The sequence below is a fragment of the Prionailurus bengalensis genome, chromosome B2 (genome assembly GCF_016509475.1).
Source record: "Prionailurus bengalensis isolate Pbe53 chromosome B2, Fcat_Pben_1.1_paternal_pri, whole genome shotgun sequence".
In the NCBI taxonomy this organism is placed as follows: domain Eukaryota; kingdom Metazoa; phylum Chordata; class Mammalia; order Carnivora; family Felidae; genus Prionailurus; species Prionailurus bengalensis.
Genome location: NC_057349.1, coordinates 110,477,099 through 110,496,831, shown reverse-complemented (window position 1 = coordinate 110,496,831; position 19,733 = coordinate 110,477,099). Strand labels below are relative to the sequence as shown.

The following is a 19,733-nucleotide window of genomic DNA, read 5'->3' as shown; positions in this document are numbered from 1 at the left end:
CTGATACCATGGGTATTGCAAGCACCCAAGGGGATTCATGTTGTCACACAAACTTGGGAATGACTGAAGTGGAGTAAAGGTTTGAGGTCAGATTCTCTAATAATACACTAAAAAAACCACAAACATAAATCCATAAATTATTGGGCCTTAGGGTCTAACAGCATGTATTATCCAAAACAATGGTTGTTTTAGCAAAGGATACCAATGCATGTGCACAGCCTTACAGAGCTATTCATCCAATTTCAGAGCTTATTAAAAATGTTCTTGTAGTAGATTAAAAATTAAATAAATCACAAAATTAACTTTTTCCAGAGCTGTTCTGGGAAAAGGCCATGATGATGGCCTTGGCTACATCAGCCAACCCCTGGACTTTTTCACTATTCATTCTAACAGCCAACCCTGAAGTCCACCACTAAGTAAGTTTAATATGTTTTTCATGGCACAAAAACAGACACATAGACCAATGGAATAGAATAGAAACTCCAGAACTAGACCCACAAACGTATGGCCAACTCATCTTTGACAAAGCAGGAAAGAACATCCAATGGAAAAAAGACAGCCTCTTTAACAAATGGTGCTGGGAGAACTGGACAGCAACATGCAGAAGGTTGAAACTAGACCACTTTCTCACACCATTCACAAAAATAAACTCAAAATGGATAAAGGACCTAAATGTGAGACAGGAAACCATCAAAACCTTAGAGGAGAAAGCAGGAAAAGACCTCTCTGACCTCAGCCGTAGCAATCTCTTACTCGACACATCCCCAAAGGCAAGGGAATTAAAAGCAAAAGTGAATTACTGGGACCTTATGAAGATAAAAAGCTTCTGCACAGCAAAGGAAACAACCAACAAAACTAAAAGGCAACCAACGGAATGGGAAAAGATATTCGCAAATGACATATCGGACAAAGGGCTAGTATCCAAAATCTATAAAGAGCTCACCAAACTCCACGCCCGAAAAACAAATAACCCAGTGAAGAAATGGGCAGAAAACATGAATAGACACTTCTCTAAAGAAGACATCTAGATGGCCAACAGGCACATGAAAAGATGTTCAGCGTCGCTCCTTATCAGGGAAATGCAAATCAAAACCACACTCAGATATCACCTCACGCCAGTCAGAGTGGCCAAAATGAACAAATCAGGAGACTATAGATGCTGGAGAGGATGTGGAGAAACGGGAACCCTCTTGCACTGTTGGTGGGAATGCAAATTGGTGCAGCCGCTCTGGAAAGCAGTGTGGAGGTTCCTCAGAAAATTAAAAATAGACCTACCCTCTGACCCAGCAATAGCACTGCTAGGAATTTATCCAAGGGATACAGGAGTACTGATGCATAGGGCCACTTGTACCCCAATGTTCATAGCAGCACTCTCAACAATAGCCAAATTATGGAAAGAGCCTAAATGTCCATCAACTGATGAATGGATAAAGAAATTGTGGTTTATATACACAATGGAGTACTACGTGGCAATGAGAAAAAATGAAATATGGCCTTTTGTAGCCACGTGGATGGAACTGGAGAGTGTGATGCTAAGTGAAATAAGCCATACAGAGAAAGACAGATACCATATGGTTTCACTCTTATGTGGATCCTGAGAAACTTAACAGGAACCCATGGGGGAGGGGAAGGAAAAAAAAAAAAAAAGAGGTTAGAGTGGGAGAGAGCCAAAGCATAAGAGACTGTTAAAAACTGAGAACAAACTGAGGGTTGATGGGGGGTGGGAGGGAGGAGAGGGTGGGTGATGGGTATTGAGGAGGGCACCTTTTGGGATGAGCACTGGGTGTTGTATGGAAACCAATTTGTCAATAAATTTCATATAAAAAAAATAAAAAAAAAGAAAGTATGTTTTTCAATAAACGTTCTGCATGGGTTTTTCAATAAATGTTCTGTACTTGTTTTACCCCTAAAGGACCATACTTCCTGGAGGCAGGAACAAACAGGTTCTAGGAGTAGATAATGGGTAGTAGTTGTTCAACGAGTGCTTTCTAAATGAACTTTACATTGATCTGATCTACCAATCCACATGATTTGTACATCCTGTCTGAGCAGCAGGGAGGCTTATGAACCTAAAAGCACTCTGTTGGAATTTTAAGTATTTGCATATTTATACCCTAGATATGGAAATATTTCCGAACTAAGAAAGATATTTCAAGTCACCCTGCTACTCTGATCCATTTCACACCAGATTTCTCATTGTTATCCTTTGACATTTGATTAAGGATGCGAAAAAATTTTATATAGAAAAATTCAGGGTGCCTGGGTGGCTCAGTCAGCTAAGCATCTGACTTCAGCTCAGGTCATAATCTCACAGCTCATGGGTTCGTGCCCTGCATCGGACACTGTGTGGAGCCTACTTTGGATTCTGAAGTCTCCCTCTCGCTCTCTGCCCCTCCCCCACTCGTGTTTTCTCTCTCTCTCTCTCTCTCTCTCTCTCTCTTAAAAATAAAGATTAAAAGAAAAATTCCCCCAAATCCATCATAATTAAAATAACTGCTGAAAATACTAAAAAGCCGACTCATTTGTAATCATCTGAAAATTAGTGTAATTACAGACAGTTCTAAAGATCTTCACTGTATAGAAACATGGATGCATTGAAAATAGAAGACACAATTGCTCACCACAGATTCTTTACCCTGGAAAGTTAGCCTGAGGGGCCAGAACATTCTGGATGATATTGACCAAGATATCTCTTGGTCTTTTAAAGAGATCGTAAAAAACAATGGACTAAGAAAAAAGACAAGATTGAAGAAGATCTCACTTAATTCAACTAATATTTAGATGTTCATCTTCTGAATAAAAAAATCAGAAACAATCTTTTGAAACGTGATCAACATAAAACAGCTGTTTATAACAGGGCAAGTACTGAGAACGAATATATGAAGGCAGTGAAGTACAGGAGGTATTTCAGGATCTCATTAGAACACATTTAGAGCACAATCTCATTACAATAGTCATTATAGACTCTAGGTAATTGCAGGTTCTCCCAGAACAATGGCTCTGCACCCTTCACAGTTGTCTTTCATCAATTTTCTCTTGTTCTCCCCAGCCCCTGATCCTGCCATAGACCCAGTGTCCTCTTCCTCTTCATCCTATTCAGACTAGCTCTTGGAAAATATTTGCTTAATGCATTCACAGAAGTATGCTGTATGTATGGCTCTCTAGAAGAAAAACTCCAAAGTGTTAGACCAAAGAAGCAAATCATTAATGGTGGCACTTCTGCAAATTAGTTAATAGAAAAAGAGTGTTATTTGGCAAAGATGTGGGAAAGACTTTCTGGAATTATCAGCATTTTATCTTCTACCTATTTTTTAGGCTGGGGCAGTGGGGGTGGAGTCACACCTGTGTTTTCAGCACCAACCAATTACATAACATTGGGAAGGTTCCTCAAGCGCTTTGAGCCTCAGTTTCCCTAGACCCTGTTCTATAATGCTTCCTCAATGATTAAACCCCTTTATTTTCCATTTGCAGTGTAGGCAAGAGAACCCAGATTTTTAGAGTTTTCTTTCTGGTAATTATGTAGCTTTTAGCTGTCACCTCTTTCACTCCTCCTATCTATACACAAATCTGCTTAAACCCATCTAAACTTCCCAATCACTCAGCAAAAAATAGCCAGGAACTAAAGAGGAAAGTAGTGATTAAAGCATATTCTAATTCACTTATAAGCATTTATAAGCCAATTTGTTTCACTTTTAAGACGTATGGACTAGATACATTTGTTGCAATAAACTCAAAACTTGGAATTTTTTGAGCTAGATAAACTTTACTAAAAATATATTTTACTTGCACTAAAAAGTGTGAGCTTAGAGAAAAACTAATCAGTATGTATATTATAGCTTTTGTTTCATTTGAATGAAGAATGTCCTTGTTCACGTCACTCTTGTGTCACCAGGAGACTGCTCCTGGGTCTTTCAGCCTCAGAAGAGATGACTCTTAAGTTCCAAGCTACATACTCCTCCCTGGAGTACTGAGGTTCCTGGAAATGTTGAAGCCTTACATGTTGGGGACTGCAGGACAGGGACAATAATCATACATCACGTTGTGTGGAGAGAGGAACATTCTAGCATTCTAGCAATAGAAGCCTCTATTACAGGTTTGGAAATAATAAAGACAATACAAATGTTCATCAGATCTTTTTATACCTACCAGCAAATCCTCTGTGAAGCCTGGAGGGAAAGCAGAGCTGCCTAATTTATGTTAACTTAAATAGTCTTTGTATTTTAAAATGTTATTAATTGCCAAGATTAAAATTCAAAACTTGTTTCCCAGTAAATTCTAGTTCAGAAGGCTTTCTGTAGTCTGAAATACCACGTTTCTTTGATGTATTTTTCAATTAAACTAGCCCAGTCATAACAAAGTATTTTCATTGAGTATTTCTTTTCCATAGTCATTTATTCAATTAAGGTCAAGTTGAGTGGCCATTTTACTGCTACGTTAATGCATGAGGTAAGTTCTTTCGAGTCTAAGAATCCCCTTTTCTTTTAATCCTTTCTGTAACTTGCCTCAAGATTTATATAGGGAACATACATTGAGACATTCTCATATACATAACAATAATTATAACTATAAGTAGAATTTTTGGTCCTTTTAAAACTGCATTTCTAAAATATTATCTGCACTCTGACACAATCTCTCCCTTTAATTTATTTTAATGGTAACCCTCATTTTTAAAATTGAAGGTAGTGATGGAAACATATGATTCAGCTCCTAATTGTATCACCATCTATAACTGTGGACAAGTGACTAATTTTTCATAACACATTTTTAATGACCTGTGAGGTTCAGAAGCTGGGTGAAAATTAGTAAGTGCGCTTTCTGCATTTAAGGATATATAGAAATATTTCAATAGGCTAATTTTTAAAATTGAGATGTAACATTTTGCACAAGACACTCAAATGTCTATCTGACCTTCACCACAGCACCTCTGACTCATTTTTTTTTTTAATTTTTTTTTTCAACGTTTTATTTTATTTTTGGGACAGAGAGAGACAGAGCATGAACGGGGGAGGGGCAGAGGGAGAGGGAGACACAGAATCGGAAACAGGCTCCAGGCTCTGAGCCATCAGCCCAGAGCCTGACGCGGGGCTCAAACTCATGGACCGCGAGATGGTGACCTGGCTGAAGCCGGACGCTTAACCGACTGCGCCACCCAGGCGCCCCTCATTTTTTTCCTATCATACAATTTCATAGAATTGATGCAAAGTCAAATTAATCAATGCTACTAAAGACAGTCAAGAGAAAAAAAAAACAATTGACAGTCCATAAGTAACTTGGAGAGACCTAAGAATTTTGGAGGTAGAAGGAACTTTAGTCATCAGCAAATAAATAAACAAAAATTAAACAAACTAACAAAAAAACGATCCTGATTTCAAAGATGAGGAAAAGGGGGCACCTGGCTGGCTCAGTAGGAAAAACATGTGCCCTTTGATCTCAGGGTTGTGAGTTTGAGCCCCAAGTTCGTGTAGAGATTACTCAAAAATTAAAAAATTAAAAAATTAAAAAAGAACAAAGATGAGGAAAAGGAGAGCAGATTGTTGGTATGAAGAAGACCTCATTAATTTCAGAATCAAGTCTAAACAGCATGTCACTAGACTTCTAGGCCAGTGTTTATCCCACAATAATGATGGATTCTAATTGTTTCAAGGATAAAACAATTTTTTTAACATCGGATCATCAATGGACATGGTGAATATAATTTGCAATAAGAAAAGGCTGAGACTTCAGGTGTGTGTGGGAGAAGAATGTAAACCTTTTGCTATCCCATTCTGTGAAGGTCAGGCCTTCATGTGCTTAGGGTGAGGTTTCTGATTGTAAAGTCTATTAGGGAAAGGCATGTCCATATCTTGACCTGCGCTGTGCTTTAGAAGTCAATCTATATTCTTCCAAGGCTCTGAAAAAAATCATTCTCACCTTTGATTGAAAAGCCCTGGAGCACATTGTTAGGGTAGAGAAGGCTTGTTAAATAATAATCCTACCTTGAACTGATGAAATTCAGACAATAACAGTTAGTTACTGTTGTAATTTTAAAATTATATTTATTGAGGTCTGAATTGCATAATAACTTCCAGGATATAAAATCATAACATGTGCTGATTTCCTTATGTGTAGGGAGAGGGATTCTAGCCTAGAGTCCAGGCAGGACAGGACTGAAGCAATCTTGTCTATGGAAGGAGGGTAGACACCTAAAACAAGGCTGGACAGTAAGGAGAGAGCCAACCAGTAGGGACACCCACAAATAGGCACAATTAGTGGACTCTAGTAGAAATGATGTTGAATATCTAATGCTAGGTGACCCATTTCTGCACTGTAATTCTCTCATATCATCCTCCAGTCTTTGGTAAAGTTTACTGTGTACCACAACCATCTTAGCGATATCTCTGCTTTGGGCAACAGACCGAGGACCCTGAGGACAATCCTAGTGTGATTTTGACTAGCGAGAGCTGCAGCAGCATCAAAAAGTTTTAGGAAACAACAGGAAGTGGTGAGCAGAGAGACCAGAGCATCCAACAAGAAAAACTGACATGCAGCACTTAGGAATCTGAAGATTCTCAAAAATCTAGTTGTGGGGAAAAATAAAAGTTTGTATATCATGTAGTATGGGAGATACAACTAGTTTATTGAGGTTTAATGTAAGATGATGCTTCAAAGTTGAAGAATCTACATTTTTTAGATATCTGTTGATTGAGAAAATATAGAACACATGAAAAGATACTATGAAATACATATTGCAAAGCAATTAATTCTCATTTTTATAAGAATACTCCATATACATTTGGAAAATGGTAATGTATATGGTATGTGACAGTATTTATTTGAACACAGATACATACATACGGCTTATAGACCCCTCTAATAATTCTGTAGAATCCTAGCAGACCAGGATCCCCATGTTGATAAGCACTGGAGCATCATAAATCCTTGCTCTAGTGGCCAAGAACCTGTCTCCTGTAACAACAAGAACTTTAATCTCTAATATGTAAGACTTCTTCCACCTACTTTACTTCCTCCCTTTGTCCATTTAGAATTACAGGTTATTCAAACTAAAGAATTTCATTGAGCACTCATGTAATCCAATCCTTTCAGTTGGCTTTGTGAGACTGAAAGCTAGACAATCACGATGGTCAATGTTCATAGATAATTCCAGGGGGTCTCACCAATATATCTGTAGAATAGATTGCAAAAATCTCTCATGCTAGATTCCATTCCACAGCCCAATCATTTGTTCAGTCCAGAGTCCTGGTAGCCTGTTTTGAGGACTGAAAACACCCCGCCACTTGAGAGCTATGGGCTCACACAATAATGGCTTTCTTCACTTGGCCTTATCTAAACCTCAGTTGTTAGACTATGATAGTCAAATGGCAAAGAACCATTCTCGAGTGAAAAAAATAAAATATCACTCCTGAAAATTCGAAATTATTTTCAGCAAGTCTGGGATGGAAAATCTCATTTAATTAGCAAGTGCAATAAGATGTGACATTTACAAACTAATTATAACACATTTCCATTCTTCGTTGGTACACAAAATGATGACATATTGTTCTTTTATAGTTGCCATTTCCAAGTTTTAATTGCTTTGGTTTAATTGGTTTAATCCAAAAAAATGTCAATTCAGTAATTACCACTATGCTGTTGGAATTAGTTTCATTTATTGTGCAAAAGAAAATTTGACTTCAGAAGGAGAAAAACAATTATAATATAATACCAGGGGAAATACTATATCATCGAGATATTTAAAACCAATATTGTATATAACTGAAACTTGGTTTATTTTACAGGAATAAAGAAAATGTTTTTTCTTTTCAATTTTAAATGATAATATACCAAATAAATAATCAAATATAAATTAATTAACCCAGAATCACATTCACTCCTTTATAAATTTATTAATTTGCTTGGAAAATATCCGCTGAGTTCCAATTATATGCCTGACAAATCAGTTCTAGAACTACTTTCGTGGAATCTAATAATGGGTGATAAAAAGAATAATCAACACAAATCCATGCATAAATACAAAATGTGATCTTAGATGAAAAATTAGTTTGTTTTGTGAGTGTACCAGAACCTGATTCATTGACAATATGAGCTATGAGAAAAAGGAGCTAGCTGGTTGGTATAGAGGTGGAAGAAGAGTATTTCATGCATAAGAGAAAAGCATAGCACATTTCAGACACTGAGGGATGGCCAGTGTGGCCTAAACACAGAGAAGAAGGTGGGAAATGGGCACAAGATTAAGTGGGTCGGTTAACAGGGGCTATATCATTGGGGCATGTTAAGAATTTGGTCTATCCTAACAGCAATGGAAAGTCATGAAAGTTTTTGAAGCAATAGCATGATGATCAAAATTGAACTTTAAAAAGATCACTTTGGTGGCAGCAAACAGAACAGACTGGAAAAGAAGTGTGGATCCAAGAGATGAGTTTGGAGACAATTGCAGTATCCCAGGTGAGAGATAATGATCAGTCAGAAGGTAGAGTTTATGCCTTCAATTTAACAATCTATAAAGTCTAAAGTTATTTGTGTTCTACAAGTGACCTATTTTCACAGAATTACACGTGTCAGACTCAAAGGGAAAGCAGAGTGATACAATAGAAGGTATGCCTGCTTTAGAATGAAATACACCTGGTTTAGCTCTGGTCTGAACTTTTGGCTCCACTACTTATTAGCTAAGGGTCCTTGTACAAAGCATTAAGCTCTCTGAGCCTCAGCTTTCACATCTTTTGAGTACATAATACTACCTCCCACAGCTGAGAAGACTAAGTGCGACAACGCATATGATATTCTCAGCATGTGGAAGGCCAGTTAGTATGAAGAGCCCCAGGACAGATGATTTCATCCCCTCATGTTAGAGATCCTTGAATTCCTTTGAAACCTGTTCCTCCTCCTGGGTTTCTTTCTCAGTGAGCAGCACTAAAATCCACCCAGTTGCACAAATCAGAGCCCAGCAGGCATCCTTTTCCCTCACCTCATGACCATCAAGTCATATAAACTCCATTCTCTAAATAGTTCCTCAATTTATGGACTAACTGCTTTGCTCACTCTCTTTCACTAACCTAGTTAAGGTCATCAACATCACCAGATTGGATTATCCCCTTCACAAATCATCCTGCCTCAGTTTTGTTTCCTTTTCCACTCTTCATGCCAGCCACACAAACCTTACTATCTTAGCTCTTCAACTACTCTCCTTAAGCCAGGACAAAGTCACCTGGTTTCTTAGCATGACTAACAACACCCTGCAATGATCTACATTCTGCTTACATCCCAGCCTCACCTCTCACTGCTCCTGTCCCTGTGGTCCAGCAGCTGAAGGAAACTGCTCCTCACTCAGAACTCGTAGAACTCAGAAATACACTCCCTTCACCTCAAGACTCAGGCTGATGGATGAATGCAGTTCCTCCTGGCTGGAGCACCCTTCTTCGAAAGCTTCTCTTCACTGGATCAATACCTACTCAAAACTGAAGCCTTGCCTCAGATGGACCTTTGGGAGGCACTTTTCCTCTACCTGAAAGTATCCCAAGAGTGTAGGACAGCCTAAACTTAAATTTCATTATTTGAATGAATTGAGTGAGCAGTCAAGTGGCGCTTGGCGAAGTCAATGGGGCTCACTGAATTGGCGAAGGTCACATAAGTTGTGGTTGGTAGTGTGAAAAGAAAACCCAGGTTTCCTGCTACAGGTTGTAGTATGCCTTTCTTTCCATCATGCTGACGCCTACCTTTATTAATTTCTGGTTGCATTAGCTCTCTTCATTAAGCCTTAGAAACATTCTCTTCATGTGCTTGCGAAATGTTGCACATTTATACTGTGGGTTATGATTTTTTCACTCAAAACAGACCAATGTCACTTCCTTTTCCAAGATTTCTTTGACTTTCCTGAAGTGATAACCGCGGTTCCCATAACACTCTCAAGCACTCCTGCAGATTTTTTACAGTCATCTCCTTCCCCATATTGTAAGCTCTTCTGAAAGTAGGACAATTCTAGATTCATTTTACATCTCTGGTACCCAAGGCTGTTCTTGGAACACAGTAGTACTTAATATTTGTTGAACTTAATGGTACTCCAAAGCTAAACAGTGTCCAAACAAGGGCAACTAATATGAGATAAGGTATGCCAAGAAAAAGGTGATGCAAGAGTAAGAAGACAGGCAAAAACAATGATGGCTCTGCCATCTAGAGATAGAGAGTGTAAGAAAAAGCAGATGGCTCTGGCTAAGATAAAGAATCAGGAAGGCAGCTGGGAAGATGGGGCCACTGTTGAACAAGCTGCCTCTCCTGGGGAGTACCTTCAGTCCCTCAGTGGCCTTCCTGCCTCTTTGTATTCAAGATAGAGAACTAGAGATGGAAAGGAAGAAGCTGTCACTTTCAGAGAGCTGAAAAGTAGGAAAGCTGACTCATATGGCACTTTCTATGCCTGCTGGGAAGCCTAAAGCCAACACTAGAGTAGCTGGTTTCACAGGTTTGAAATGGCAGAATCAAAGTCAACTAATTGTAATGGAAATGAAACTGAGCTAGGGGCAGAAATCCAAGTGTTGGTTCTAATCTTGCCCTGTGGCCTTAGGCAGACTTCTGAGCCTCATTTTTCACCTCTGTGAAATCAAATATTTAAACTAGATGGTCTCCAACAGCCCTTTTTCATTTAGGGATTGTGCAGTTTATGGGATTGGCTCCTGGATTTATTTAAAGTAGCTACATAACCAAGGTAGAGAAGACTGTCAATCTGATTAATTATGCAAATGCAGACATCCAAGCTCATCTCTTCACTCCTGAAACTTGAACTAGACCAGTTGAAGCATTAACCCATTATGATATCCCCTCATCCACATATGGGAGGCACAACCATAAGCTTTATCAATAAAAAGTTACAGATGTGGTGGGGCTGTAAAGCAGTGGTTTGCAAATACCCAAATCAGTATGGCAACTTGTTTAAAACACAAGTTACAAAGCCTTGCTCCAGATCTACCAAAACAGAATCTCCAAGATGGAGCCCAAGAATATGTTTATATTTTTATATACTTTTTTTTTACTTTTTATAAACCTCACATGTGATTTGACAATTAGCTAGTTTGTGGCTCATTTTTAAAGGAAAATTAGTGTTTCTCAAAGGGTAGCCTGTAGATCATTTTCATGTGAATTATCTAAGATGCTTGTTAAAAATATCTGGGAATGTAGCCAACAATCTCCATTCTCACTATTCTTTCAGTGATTTTACAAAGAGCTTTTTTACACACTGACAAATGAAATCATTATGGGGGTAAAACCTCAAAGTCTATGAAAGAATATAGTAAAGATAGGAAATTATGATTGCAGTATAGGTTTATCTCAGTATTATTATTATTATTACTATTTATATTGCATTGTTTTATCATCATTTCATCTAATCCCCATAACAAGCCTATAATATAAGCATTTTAACTTCATATTACTTACAAGTTGAAGCACTAGAGAATTCAGGTAGCTTGCTCCAACACATAAGATTCATAATATGGGTGCATTGGAACAGAAAATTAATGTCCTGGAACTAGGAAACAACTTATATTGCAACAGAATGTGTAATTAAGATCTCAGTACACATTTTAATTAAACAATTTGCTGAGATCTTATCTGATGAAGCAAGTTAGAAATATGTCTCAGTTCCTATTGGTTGGTTTTATTAGCTACTACACGAATGTTAATGCCATTATAATAATCATAGATTACACAAGATAAAATGACTATTAACTACTAAGCAACAACGCTTCAGAGATGTCCTAGAATCATAAAATGATCTAAGGTAGTCATCATTTCTAGTCAACAACCTTCAAACACAAATATTTACAGGTGAGAAGTCCAGAAGTATGCTAAGGTCTTACCCACCTAGTAAAGAACCCACCTAGCTCTAAACCTTAATTACCTGACTGCTTCATTAATCTGTCTTTACTCCACGGGCCCTAGACTCTGTACACCTTGACTCAGTGTGCCAACTACTTGCCTTAATGCTAGAATAGGATTACATGAGACTTCAAATGTCTTTCAAGGAATAAAATATTAAATGCTGTTACTACAGATACATTTTTAGGACAAAGCTTTTTTTTTTTTTTCCATTGAGTCTTATCAATTTATCTAAGAAAATATTTGCTTGTGAAAAGATGTGTTTGTCTTTACCTCTTGGTAAACTGAAACAGAAAGGGTCTCCCAGATTCCCTGTTCCTGAGTTGGCCAGTTTTGAATCTGGCATTTCAGAAACTGAATGAACCTTAGCAATTTTGATACCTAGCTTTGATTTTACAAAAAAATTCACGAAAATGTAAATAGAAAATACAAAGTCATCCAAAGCCATGTAAATTCTAACAGAATACAAATTCTCTTTCCTGTGTTCACACCCTACACTTTTCCTCTTCCTTCCCATTGATGTTACAGACTTTCTAAAATATGTGGATACACAGGTATTTTCACAAAGGGGAAAAAGTAACAAAAATGACATAAAAAAAGAGAAATTGCCAAAAAATAAATCAAACATTCACTTATTGTAGATAGACTTGATGAAGATATTCTGATTGAGATTTGGTTTCTTTGTTTCATTTTGTAAGAAGTGATTATTTGTGTGCTTTACTTTCATTCAAATTTTGCATGCCAACTGAGATTGCATAGCTATATCCTGTCAAGTGTTTTCCTGAAGGAGCCATTTCTTCCACAAAATCAATATCTAATTTTCTAAATAAAGAAGAAAAGGATACTTACAAGTCTCAGATTAAGATATGCTGTTATTTCTAAGAGGTTTAGGAAGAAACTGATAAACTTTCTTTCCTGTAAATTAATAAAAAAAAAAGCTATTAAGAACCAGAAAAAGTATAAATTCAGTTAGACTAATAAATTTAAAGATTTTGTCTGTGCTTTATTTTTTTTAAATAGAGTTACAACTGATAAACGCCATGACTTGCCTGACTTCTTGTGAAAAGCAGAACCTCTAATTCTACAATAAAATTTTCTGTTAAAAGTCAAAATGGCTTCATTTCAAATAACAGGTGTTAGTACCTAGGATTGCCAGCTACAATTACTGCATCAGTGCTATTAGGGATTAATGTCAAGTTGAGAAAGTCATCATCTAAAAATGACAGGCCATTACAACAAATACTTGTAGGCATAGAAACATGACTGCAAGCAAATACTTGGCATGACCACACCTTTGGGAAATTGTAAAACATAGGACACTTTTCCAGTATAACTGTAGAAATATTTTTTACATTTCTTAAGTGCCCTGAGGCATTGGACCAATATTCCCACTACCTAAATGGAGACCAGTGGAAAGAATTCAACCATCTTGCTCCTAGAAACAAAGATAAACAATGTACATTCTTGTTCACAGAATGGGGCCTGTATCTCAAGGTTGAGCACCTGACACAAGATGGGTCAAAAATAATTGGGACATGAACCATCAGTATTCACACTGGCCACTGATAGCAGAAAGGCACTTTGCAAATTCCCTCCACCATACTCCCACTGCCCTCAGCCAGCCTACCATTCATTCTTCCTCGACTACGGCAACAACACCCTAAATGACTCTTCGCATTCTTGCTTCCTGAAACTCTGTTCTTTACAGATGTCAGACAGAATTATGTCAAAGTAAATGTGCTCATGGTCATTCTAGAATTAATCCTTCACAGCCTTTCCATCATCTGCAGGATCTAGTTGGCCCCAATATAACTCTCCTTCATTTTCACCCAGGTCCAACCTGCATGAATCCTAAAGCTCTGAAGTCATACCCAGCCAATGGCACCCCTGTGCCTTGTTTATATTGTCACCATGACTGAGGTTTTTTGCCCTCAATCCCCTCCCCATCCCGTGGCTAGCATATATTCAACCATTCAGGGTTAACTTAGGCGCCCCTTTTCCAGACTTCTATGTTCCCTCCCCTTTGCTACAAAACACTCTGGTGTATTTCTTACTAAACTTATACATTTCGGATTAGTGCCTTCCCATCTCCACCTCAGACAGTTTTTTAAAGCCTTTTGAGGACATGGACTGTGACTCATTCCTCTTGCACAACATTTTGCACGTGGTAGGAGGAATGAAATAAATATGTTGAATGTCAAGGTGCATGAGGTACTTTTCAGACTCAGAGCTTCCTGAATGCATACTTTTATCACTGTGAAATAATTTGAAAATCCGAAACAGGCATCTTTTAACCTTGTTCCTATACCCAGCTTCCCATATGGTTTTCACTGTTCCTCTCACTCTGCATCTGAGACTGTTTCCCTTCAATTGAGCCCAACTGTTCAAGCCAAATATAAAGAACTGAGAAGAGGAAGAGAAAAATACATGAAAACATGATCATGGAGGAAGTAGCAATAAAATTCAATTTTATAAGCTTCAACATTTATATAATACAATGTAAATATTACCCCTAAAAAACAAGATTAAGAAAACATACTTTTGTGGTCCTAATTTTTTCAAACATCTTTCTATACCTCTTGACAAAGATCTAGTAGAAACTGCAAACAGGAACCCAATTTAAAGTCAGTTTGATAAAACTAAACATTGTTCTTTGTATCTTTAAAATGCATGTTTTAAAAAAACCCTATTTTATACCTTTTCCATATTAGCATTTTCATTTTATGAAATTCTACTATTTCTACCCTTTGTAATAGAACCAAGAAACAAAAAGAGAAAGAATATAGTGACATACTTATATTCTCCTCTCCACCTCTTTGAGGCTGTGTTACATACAAATATACTTATGGAATGGACTTTGAAAATAATATTCCGTACATATTTTTGATTATTCACACACATCAAAATTCAGATGTACGAGGGATATGCTAAAGATTAAGAGGCTGAAAAGAGTCTACTTATCCTAAGTTATCAACTATCAAAATTTTTACTAACAAAAAAGCAGTAATTTCTGTTTCAAGAATATTGGCATGCCCCTAACAACAACAAAAAAATCCTTTAAGCACACATCTCCTATTTATGAATATTTATTTTTATAAATTATAACTATCATTATACTAATAGATTAATTGAAGTTATATGTTATATCATAATTATCATATGTGTTAAATACATTAACAGAAACTTAAAATAAAATCAAAATAATATAACTGGGTATTCTACTATGTTCTTCCTGAACTTCAATATAAGATTCAGAATCTGTTAGATTCTGCAAGGTCTAATTAGACCTCTACAAGATCTAATTCTTTCTACTATCTCTCTTGGAACCACAATTAAATCTAGAGAAAACATGGTGATATATATGACAGCTAAGAGATACCCAAGGCAAGAAGGAAGTGGTCTCACCCAAGGGTGTTTGTTGCATGCCTTATGAGAAGAGCAGATTAAGGTGTGGGTAGGTCAGCAAAAATCCACCCTATTAGAATTACACGCACAACCAGAATTGTGAATCATCTATCTAGTCCAGTGATTTTCCAACTATTTTTTAATATATTTTTTTTCCCAAACGAATTCTTTACCAGATGGACAATATGTAAGACAGATACAAGCAACACTTCTCAGGTGAAAGCAGCTTCAGGTTCTACCCACTCTCTCCTCCCTCTCCTCTCCTCTCCCTCCAAAGATGTAGTTTGAAAATTACATGACCACACTCCCACTTCAGAGATGAGGCTACCAGGCAGGACATGGAACAAGAGCAGTCACTTCAAGACAGAATGTAATATTTTAGTGCGATTTAAAAAAAAAACAAAACAAAATTAGTTCAAAAACTCTATGATGAAAAAAACATCAAGAATTTAGATAAAGATTTGACCCTGTATTTGTGCGACTCAGCCTCACATACCTCACCCTAGACCTGGACGTGGTCTAGTAACTATTCTGAAAGAATAAAATATAAAAATAATGTCATATTAGTTGTATTAAGTAAATGTCTCTCTATTACTTAGGGCTATAGAAAAAGAAGAAAATGTAGTCTGGAAGACAAAGCCCAAACAAGGTGTGTTCTACAATATACACCTTCGCACCTTAGTCTGCAGGACTGAGGATGTTGTTTGGGAACAAATAGGCAACTAAACAACTATAATACATGAGGTAATGCTCAGATCATGCTTGCATTTGAGCTATTTTACAATTTCAATGAGCTACTAAATCTAGTTACAGCTGCTTCAATAAGCATTCTTCTATTTTTGTTTTGTTTTTAAAAACAAATCATCACTCTAAAATGCACAAAAACCTGCAAGTAAAATGTGTCAAGTGAACATCAGCTGATTCCTAAAAGCAAATTAACCACTGCAACTGCAAGACCTAGTTTGAAAAAGCTGTTCTCAAAATGTACGTAACGTCTCAAGCATTACAATGGTGAAAACAAGCTCCAAAGAAATGAATCATTGTGACATTAGAAAGTATGTACATTCATGAGGATGTTTTCTATTCACAGAACCCATGTGAACTGGTTTAGGAAAAAAAATGACTACATGTCTGACACAGAGTAGGCACTCAACACATATTTACTGGATAAATATATGAATCAATGAATGAATGAAAGTTGAAAAAAAGATTATAAACAGGTAGACTAGGGCCAGATTATAGCAATAATCGCACCTCAGATAAACGTCATTGGCTACGATACTGCCACTGTGCAAAGCTGGGACCAGATTATAAAGAGCTTTGAAACAGAGACTTTGTGCTGTGGGCTACTGAGCACAGATTTAACAAGAGGGGGGAAAAAAGTACCTCTTTAAAAGAAATAATTGATGATTTTATAGGGAGCCAACAGTAAATCCAGCTAAAAGTCTCTAGAAATAATCTTGGCAATGGGCATAAAGACCCACCCAAAGGGTAAAAACATTAAAATTGGAGTAAGGAAGGTGGAAGGTGTGGCAGATGCTGCTGGTTGGCTCCCAAGCTCTTCTCCTCATCTTCTGTAGAAATTGGAAGCTTAGCTGGGCACATAGCTAAGAACCATATATCCAAACCTCCCATGCTGCTAAATATGACCATGCAACTGTATTTTGTCATTTAAACGTGGGCTATAAGCAGAAGCAATGTATTTCATTTCTAGGTTATATCCTAAGAGAGAAGGAATTGTGGCCTCTGCCTTTCGAACATTGGTTTGTACCTGTGGTGCTGAGCCATCATTCACCAAACAGACAAGGACAATCAAGACTCTGGGGATGATGACAAAGCAACAAAATGGAAGGAGGCTGCATCCCTAACATGGCCATGCCACTATTCCACCTCTGTACCATCTACCTGAGCTGTCCATAACACGGAACTAAATTCACATTGTGTTTAATCCACTGTTATTTTTGTACTTTGTGATAATTGGCAGACTGATCTCTTAAATAATATAGATGATTCTAAAAAAACATTTCAAGGGGATCCTGGGTGGCTCAGTTAGTTAAAGAAGCTGACTTCAGCTCAGGTCATGATCTCTCAGTTGATAAGTTCAAGCCCTGCATGAGTTCTGTGCTGACAGCTCAGAGTCTGAAGCCTGCTTCGGGTTCTGTGCCTCCCTCTCTCTCTGCCCCTCCCCTGCTCATGCACTGTCTCCTCCCCCCTCCCCCCACCCCACCTTTCTCTCTCAAAAATAAACATTTAAAACAATAAAAATTTTTAAAAAAACGTTTCAAAATGAAAAAAATCCATGGAATGAGGTGATGGCTATAGTGAATGAAGGAAAGCTTCATTCTAAGCGTTTATGTTTAAGAAGCTGGGCTAACAGAACCACTAACAAAATAACAGATGAGAGGGAGAGCTGATGAAGTTCAAATGGTGGCAATAGAGCCAAAGGGATATGCAGGGTAAGTCACTGGAACAATGTGCCTGAAACTCAGGCAAGAGGAGAAAATTGGAAATGGAAATCTCAGCAATTTTGTATAGAATATATAGTTGAAAAGATGCAAATTGACAGAATCTCAGACTCAGAGAGATCAGTGTGTCAAAAACTGAACAACGGGGTGTTCTCCCAGAAGGCAGGAGGAAGAAGCAATAATCAGCAAAGGCAAAAGCAAAAAAAAAAAAAAAATCTGTTCTTATCTTCATAAGAGGTTAATGATTGAAATCATGGAATAATAGAATTAAACTTAATACCAGAAGACAAACAAATTTAAAAGGGATTTGATATAATCTAAACTTCTTAAATCTGTTTAAAGTTCTCATAAAAAATTAAACCAAACATTTCTTGAGATAAAAAAGCATTAAGCAGGGTTCTAAATAAGCCAGGTCTCAATCATGCGTTAGTTTCCATTTAAACGTCCAGAATCCCGAGACAGAAAAGAATAAGTAACAGGTACTTAAATCATCTGTCTCTTCATTTTTCTCACAGTAAAGGAAGGAATGAGGGGAGAGAGGGAAAGGGGAATGGAAGCAGAAGTGTTCTGCTACTGTCTCCATCCTTTGTACCAGGCTGATGTCTGTAAGTTGAAATGACAAAATGAAACAAAAGCCTCCTCCCCAACTTTTACTAAGTTACATTCAAAGATGCAGTGGATCTAAATTTCACTTTGGATCTACAATTACTTCACAGTGGATCTAAATTTATACTTTGAAGGTAATACAAGGTTGCCAACATGCAAGTCAACTATGACATACAAGAGTTTGAGAATCTATATTTACTCGCCAGATGTGTTCCAATTACTGGAAGGTCACCAGCATTCCAGAATATTCAGACCACGTTATGTGCAATGCTCTTCAATAGTTCTTCCTCCCCACCCGGCCTCTGCCATCCACCCAGGAGGACACTTTTTAGGGAGCAGTCAAAGCAAAGATTTCTGTTTTTCATTCCACCATCCACTTCAGAATGAAGAAAACAACCATACTCTGAGAGATTATTTTCTCTCCATGTTTTGACTACGGAATGTACATTATAGTTACCCAAGAGACATCAAAATTCCAGGATTCTTTAGCATTATATTTTCATTGAAACCAATCATAACAATTCACTTTGTATGAGGAATTGATATTCTCCCTTCTTTCCTTTGAAGAGAAGTCTGTTACTAATCTTTTCCTCTTCACATAGTGATTGCATTATCCATGGTGTTTCAACTGTTTGGGGGGTAGTTTTTGGCCTTATTGTTTCTAGCATTATACTTGAGTTTCACAGTCAATCTTTTTTAAGTTCTTAATACTGGCTCAAATTGTGGGATTCCACACACAACCCATCTTTTAATATAATGATCAGAATTCTATTCATTCCTCTAAGTAAATCAGGGTAGAAAGGCCCACCCTAAAATGACCTCTCCTTTATAAATGGTTGTAAAATACCTGAACAAAAGTTACTGTACACCATCAAATTAGCTTGGGAGGGAAAAACCCACTTTTTTTCTAATTTTCAATTGATACAAGGTAAGAATATGTGTGTATTAGGATGGGGGAAGAAGGAAGGATTGTATTTCATGGTACTTAACATAAAGCATGCAAAATTGTCACATTTCACTCCCACCTGGTCGGGCTCTCTCCTCAGGTGTGGCTTGTGTGGTTCTAAGATTCCTGGCATTGAACGTATATAAAGTGAAAACCACTCTGATCATTTAGGAAAGCCCCTTTGTCTACCTTCTTACCATGTGTCATAGAAAAACCACATCACTGAAACACCAGATGCACATTTATTATAAACTACTCACCGTTTCTTAATGTTGCTTGCAAAGCTCCAATAAAGGAACTTATGTTTTAAAGTTTTCCAATAATATTAAACTTGTTAGCCTAGATTACTTTCTTGCTTATATCACAATCCTCAAACACCAGGAAATCATCTCATAAGTCTCAGATGTGTTCCATATGGCTTACACCATTTTAATAGGTATATCTGGGGC

General features: G+C 37.3%; 1 protein-coding gene and 1 pseudogene across 2 annotated transcripts in view; both read right to left on the bottom strand.

Moving 5' to 3' along the window:
• Positions 1 to 19,733, bottom strand: part of PKIB (cAMP-dependent protein kinase inhibitor beta) — a 152,102-nt gene that overhangs the window by 31,491 nt on the left and 100,878 nt on the right. For both annotated transcript variants that reach the window (XM_043592232.1, XM_043592233.1), the window contains one exon: positions 12,712 to 12,777. The gene's annotated coding sequence lies outside the window, so the exon portion shown is untranslated. The remainder of the gene's footprint in view (positions 1 to 12,711; positions 12,778 to 19,733) is intronic.
• LOC122490745 lies at positions 16,407 to 16,566 on the bottom strand (annotated as a pseudogene).